A 7,420-nucleotide genomic window follows, 5' to 3' on the forward strand; every position below is an offset into this window, starting at 1 on the left:
TATATCCTCAACTGCTGGCCCAGAGCCTGGCACACAGCACTCGGTAAAAACTGATTGAAAAAAATGGATAGATAGACAAACAAATGAGCAAAGAGCCTTGTTGCAGCATTATATACCAAAAATTATAAACCATCTAAAGTTCTACAATAACAAGTTGTTATTGTTAAAACAAGTTGTTTTAACATTATGGCTCCTAAGTACAGTCAGCTCTCAGTAGGTTCCAAAAGAATATTTACTGACCTAGAATATTTCCTTTATGTAATGTTGGTGGGGGGCAGCACACAGTACATATAGTACAGGCTAACTTTGTAAAATGCTCATGTACATATATACAGGAAGAAAGTGGAGGGAAACGTGAAAAGACAGTTAATAGTTTTCTTTTGGTGACAGAATGGATTATTTTTATTTTCTTCTTCACACATTCCTAAATGTTCTATTCTTTGAAGCGAACCTGAGCAAAACACCAATTCTAATTCTTTGCTTTTTAAGATCCCATCACTAAGAACTTGCACATTAAAAAAATAGTTATCAAATTAATCTTAACTGATTTAAGATCTGTCCCTTTAATAAAACATTTAAAATGGACCAATGAACACAACTAAATCTGCATTGATACTCTCCTTTAAAAAATCTGTTCATGAAGACACTCTACTATCATCCACAATTTGATTTTACAGACACTCATCTTTGCTATAAGAGCTGAATGTCTAGTTATCAACAATAGCCATGACCTTGGGAATGGCAAAATCATAAAAAGCAAATGACCTATTTTTAAAACTTACCTATCTTCTCATCTAATTTGGAAGTTAATGCAGAAGTTGAAGAATAAAGCTCTGGAAATGATCATTCACCCAGAGTGAGTGATAATTTTTCTATGCCGACCCATAAGGAAAACTACTCTCATTTACCTGCCTTCCTTTGTGGTCTCAGGGAGAGCCAGTGTTGCAATAACTGTAAATACTGTATTTCAGCATGGTCAGAAAACAAAGCGCGCTGTTTAATCAACTATTCCAACTAATTATAGTCTGTACAACACATGAATTACCACTTCTCAAAAAATTAGGCTGTCATAAATTGCGATTAGCACTGAAACTCTACTGAAGATTTCATAATTCTTTGGTGATTCAGAGGCCCTTCAATATCTCTCAGGTTGTCAGATTCACTAGCATAAAAATCATTTATCCTGATAGGACAGATGAGGGCAGACACTGGTTAATAGGAATTTTCAGTTGAGAGAAATGTAAGCCAGCCAGGTTTTACTATGTTTACAAGGCTCACTGAGTGTCTGTTGAGCTTTTTAAGCACCTCCTGAGAAAGGCACTCTATTTGTCTGAGATGTTATAATTATTATTCCACAGGAATACAAGGGTAACAATCTATTTTATAACAAAGAAAACTAGATTACAAGTTATCCTACAAACTCCCTCCTCCCAGGTAAGATCAGACACCGCACAGAGTTATAATGACGCCAATTGCATGTTTTCATGCACTATGTATTCCTTTGGCTTCTGATGATCTGAATGGATTTCATACCAAATCACAGCTACTGGCAGCAATCAAAACAATTTGAAGGAAAATAGTTCCATCTTCTGTGTTCAAGTAGTGCTATTGACTTAACTCAATATTTGCCTCACTTCTTTCTTCGTACAACAAGTGAGCACATGGCTTCAGTCTGGGCCCCCCATTCTACCTCACCAAGAAAGTGGGCAGGAAAGCATAATATATACCAGGCCTTTTCCATCACTATTTGCTAGAAGCCCATTTCCATCAAAAAGAAAGCTGTCATGCAGGGTCTCTGGTCCCGCTCCTTGCACAAGAAGGCAAGACATGGTCAGGCCAAAAAGGAACACCCACAGAACCATAGATAGGGGAGTCATACCGCTATATTCTCGCTGGAGGCTGGGTTGGAGACATAGGAAGCAGGAGCCGCAATCTGCCATCTGCTTCTCTGCCAACCAACCAACCCCACTCGCTAGCTGCAATCCGCAGTCCACTTCTCTGCCAACCAACCAACCCCCTAGCGTAGCCACGGCAGTTATATTAGTAGCTAATGGCTAACCAGTAACAGCTGATGGTCACCCAGCCACAGCGGATGGCCATTCTATTACTACTGATGGCCATCTAATAACCGAGCCAGCACCTTTCCACATGAGGCCGAGAGCCTGGAAACTGCTCTCTGGGACTCTGTCCCCACAAGAGTGTTTTTAAAAATTTAGTCCAATCTACCACTCTCCCTCCCCACACCCCACTTTACAGAATCAGAGGCGCAGAGAAGTTAAGGTTTTTACCCAAGTTTACATAGCGAGTATAATGGTAGAGCTGGGGCCAGATTTTAAGTCTCCTGATGGCTCATTGTTGTTTTCATTGAGTCATTTCCTCAATATCCATTGTGTGAAACCACATCTTCTCTAAATCGTGCAAGGGCTGAGATTCTGCCTGAAAAATAGCATTTCAGCTTGGTGCAAAATGGAAGAAGAGAGGAGGGAGGGAGGGAGGACGGAGGGAGAGAGGGTAGGATTTGGAGGGAGAAGAACCCAGCATCAAGTCCTTGAGGAACCACTCCCACATCACAGCCAAGCTTACTACCCTGATGCAGGATTTTCAGGTTTTGGTCCTGGCACAGTGAGCTGCCAAGGTTTACTTAGTTGAAAAGCTATAATGGGGCTCCCTGGCAGAATCAGGATATTTAAAGCTGATGGCCAGAGGCTCTTTAATGAATAAAGAGACAACACCTGACACTCCCAGCCCAGCCCTGATTGTTCAGAATGGGAAGGAGACATATTCTAATGTGGGAAAGAGTCAAGGTTTGGGCCAATATGATTGGTTGATGGTCAGTACAAAATGAAGTTAGGCCGTTTAAGGGGTAAGTCATTCAGTATGATATCAATCTTCCAACCCAGCCCTGGAGGGAACTTGCATTATGCCTCATGAGAGAGATGCAGCCTGGAGAAATTGAATCAATAAATGGAAAAGTTGCAATATTATAGGTATAAGAGACTAAGAGAATAAGCTACACCTCCCTGTTTGGGTCTTAATATAAGAGTCATTCTGCTTGTGGGAAAGGACCTGCTTCTTCGTGGTGATGGTGGGAATGCCTAGATCAACACGGATGACAATGAGGGGACTGAGACTACACAACAACACATCCCACAGTGGCATCAAGGCTATCCACACCCCCAGGAACGATGGCTCAGGGTAGAGAGCCGACGTCACTTGGGAAAGAAGTGGGGCACCAGTATGGAGCCCTTGGAGCCAAGTGCACCAATGGGCAGCAGCAAATACAGCTGGAGCTAATGCCAGGCAGGGGAACGTTAGGGCGAGGACCATGGCACCACCCGGTGGGCAAGGGTGGCCACAGAGGCCACAAACAATGGAGCGGAGAGAGGGAGCCAGCACTAAAAAGCAACGCTGCTACAGGGAGAGAGCTGAACAAGTAACAGCCTGGATACTCTATAGCAAACAGAGAGACCGCTAAAGATCCAAAAGATACCCGGGGAGGGGCTTGAGGCAAATACCATTTCTGTTTGCATTTCATTGCTTCCCACCCCTCCTTTGGCTGGTCTGCCATCCTAATCGGTGTGGCCCACATCTGTGAAAACCCACATGAAAGACAGCTGGGGCAAGTGAATGGACAGGCTCTTGGCTCTGGCCAGAAGCATGCCGTTCCCCAACGGCTGCTTCTGTTCTAACAATCCACAGAGGCCCAGATCTGTTCTGCATTAGATACCGAGTGAGATTAAAGAGTTCTAGACAAAGTCACCCCCTAGGGCTCCATCAGTCTCACAACCAGTATGTTCAAAAGACACTCAAAGTCAGACCAAATCCCAACACCTGGAGGTTGGGGTGGGGAGGTGGGGAGGAGCGAGCAAGGCTAATCCTGCACCATCCTAAAAGGAAGGGACAATTCCTATCCAACCAAATACCTCCATGCGTTTTATGTGACATATGTAAACCAAAAACAACATATTTAAACCAAAGCTTTAAAAAAAAATGTTATTTCCATTTTCTTTGTTTCTTCCCCGGTCAGCCCTGCCCTCTCCATTCTCTACGGGCAGAGGTATGTGTCAGAAACATCTTCCACAGCCAAACGGCACAAGTCATGATGTGGCATCCACACTCCCATTTTTCTCCATCCTTCGTTCCTGTGGTGATGACAGTAACAATAGCCAACTGGATAGTAGGTGGGAGGCACGTCGCCAAGCACATTGCATATATCATTATACATTATTATATTTCATCATTTTTTTCAACTCTTTCAGGTAACCCTGTCAGAATTCCTACTTTACAATTGAGGAATATACAGCGTGAAGATGCTTATTACCTTCCCAAGGTCATGTAGCTATTAGGTTGGTGCAAACATGATGCGGCTTTTGTAATTTTTTAACTTTTTAAACCACAATTACGTTTGCACCAACCTCATAGAAAGAGATGGAGCCTGGCCCAGCATCCAGACAGTCTTCCCGAGCCCACATCCTTCCCCTACCTCCCATCGTGGTTAGACCAGGAGGGCAGCAAGGGATTGGGCTCTTTCAGCCTCCCGCTGTAGGGAGAACTGAACGCGAAATGAGTTTAAAGAGGAAGCAGTTTTTAAATATACACTGTCCAATACAACACAATGCAAAGTTTGATGAGTAAATAAAAATGAGCCAAACTGAAGAATTTTGACCCCTCTGCCCCCAAGCCTTCACAGTGTCTTCCAAGTTCATCTTCCATGAGCCACCTCCTGCCCAACACTTGACTGCTGAGTAATGCTAAGAGAGTTCCAGTTGTGATCACACCCAATTTTCATGTACATTAAAGAGCTTTCCAAATCTCCTGCCAAATTTCTAAAACTTTAGTGAGATTTTAAGTTAAGAATTCCATTTGATTGGCTTAACTTATTTTCATCTCTTTCAGAGCTTAAGATGTCAATTACCTTAAGTGACACAGGGTTCCAGGTCAAAGACACACAACTCCCGAATAACTTTAGCTGCTAGGCCAGGCCCATCAATAGCCACAAGACCTCCCTTGAAGGGGAAATAGACATTAAAATTTCATCATTCCAACAAATTTAATAAAAAAAAAATTCATCATTCCATAAAACAGCATTTGGATTTAACCTGGGAAAAACTGTCAGATGTCCAGGGTCTAACCTGCGCCCAGTGGGAAGGCCTACAGTTTAATCCCAACCACCTCATGGGTGCATCACAAGATTTCATCCATATTTGTTAATTTCAAGGATACTATTTTGTAGGGGGTACATGGAGATCAGGAACGGGGAAACCATTTATTTAAATATGCCAGAGGTATCAGAAAACAAAATGAAAGCAAATAAAATTGTAGAGAGGGTGACCCTAGTAACCCACTCTAAAGATAAGGGAAACACAAATGATCAAAACTAAAAGCCTTTGAAAAAAGGAAAAAGAAAGAAGAGAAAAAAACAGGCCCTTTGTGTTTGATTTTGGAAACATATATTATGCTCACACTGAGAGCTGGCAGGCAGATGGTTGAAGCTCATTCAAGGAATATTAAATCTATTTGGAACCCTTTTGCCCTCCCGATACAACATGGCTCATGCCTAGAGGGCAAGACAATCAACACAAAAATGCCTACAAATCACTCAGATTTTGTCTCACACTGGGAAATCCTCACCCCATCCCTGAGCACAGGGAGCAAGGTTTGCCCCGCCCCTCACAGCAGGTCAGATGGGGCAGAAGAGAAGGCTGAGTCTCTCTCTCTCTCTCTCTCTCTCTCTCTCTCTCTCTCTCTCTCTCTCTCTCTCTCTCTCTCTCACAGACACACACACACACACACACACAGTGCATCTCTTTGTATTCAGACTGGTTTCTGCCATTAGAGCCAGATATGAAATGAAATACGTAGCACATGAAAAGCACCCAGCATAGAGACTGTGCATGGAGCTCAATGTGTTCTTTTCCATCTTGTCAGAGGAATGACAACAGATCGTTCAATTATAAAGGCCAGGAGAAATGAACAAACATTTGCCTTGCCCAGTTGTCCTTCACTTTTTGTATTTTCCAATAGGCAATCATTCAACAAGGTGAAGGTCACATACATTCTACTGATTCCATCTGGAAATGGCAAACCATGAGACAGAAGATAATTATTCCAAAAAACAGAAATGCCGTATCACTCTGTTTAACCTGAGCATCTAAATCTCAGCGGCTTATGAATATTTGAACAGCAAGATGCTTGAGAGCCTGGATACTCAAAGTATGGTTCACAAACCAGTTCCAATGGCACCACCTGGGAGCTGATTAGGAATACAGACTCCCAGGCCCCACTCAGACCTACTGACGCAGAGTCTGCCTAGTAACCAGCTCCCCCAGGACATTAGTTTGCTCAGGAAAGCACTGCATCTAGAGCACTCATCTCCACTGAGAAGTGTGTGCACTTCAGGGCACTCACAAAATGACCTATTAAGGTGCACAAAGAAAATTTACAAATCCTATTTTTCAATTTTTGTTTATTTTATTTTTATGATTATCTCAAAAAAGAAATTCAGTTTCTCTACTATTTGATATTTAGCTTGACAGTGGTACTTGTACAGACTTATAAATAAATATACATATGTTGGAAGTGTGGACTCAAGAGTTTTTTAACTGATGGGGTTTCCCATTTAAAAGTTTTAAAAGTTGAGATGCTACTTCTAGCTAAGCTCTGTTCAGGAAGCTGCCACTATCGTGGGTTGACCAGATGTCCCCTGCCTCCACCCAGTTACCGCATAAGAGTGTTACACAGCAGGGTCCTTCTCGTGGAGCACTTCCACAGTTGGTCCAGCTGTGTCAAGGCTACACCACCTCTCAGCTAGCTGGCCAGAGGACGGGGACACACGCATTCCACTGACACTTCTGCCTGAGATGTTTCCCGTAAACCTTACTGTACACCCACACCATGTGATACTAGTGTGTCCAAGTCCTTTGTGAGACCCATATACAAACAGATCATCTCCTCCAATAAAATATCTCATGTCATTTGTAGTAAGTGCCATGAAGGAAAAGTACAAGAGAGCCAGGAAAACCTCCATGAGGAAGTGACATTTGAGTGGGGGACCTAAAGAATGAACGCGACTTCGGTGCATTCAGGCAGGAGGAACAAGTGCAAGTGAGTTCTGTGAGGAAGGAATTTGGAACAGATTCTGAATAACGGCTGGTGTGGTTGGATGCTGGTGAGCAAGACAGAAGGAAACAGGGATAAAGCCAGAGGGGAAGACAGTGTCCAGATGTTTGAGGCCATGTGAGAGATTTCGGAGTTTACCACATATGACTCTTCTTGAGCCTAGGGTGATGTCCCAGTTTGAACGCATCCAAAAGCAGACACTGAAGCAAAGACTGGGTGCAAAAAAGGTTTATCTAGGAAGCTTGGTAAGGGCTGAAGACAAGGTAACAGGAAAGCTGACAGGAAAGTCACTAGTGAGCAT

Source organism: Rhinolophus sinicus, chromosome 1 (assembly GCF_057876585.1).
Source record: "Rhinolophus sinicus isolate RSI-liver-muscle chromosome 1, RSI-T2T, whole genome shotgun sequence".
Taxonomy (NCBI): Eukaryota; Metazoa; Chordata; class Mammalia; order Chiroptera; family Rhinolophidae; genus Rhinolophus; species Rhinolophus sinicus.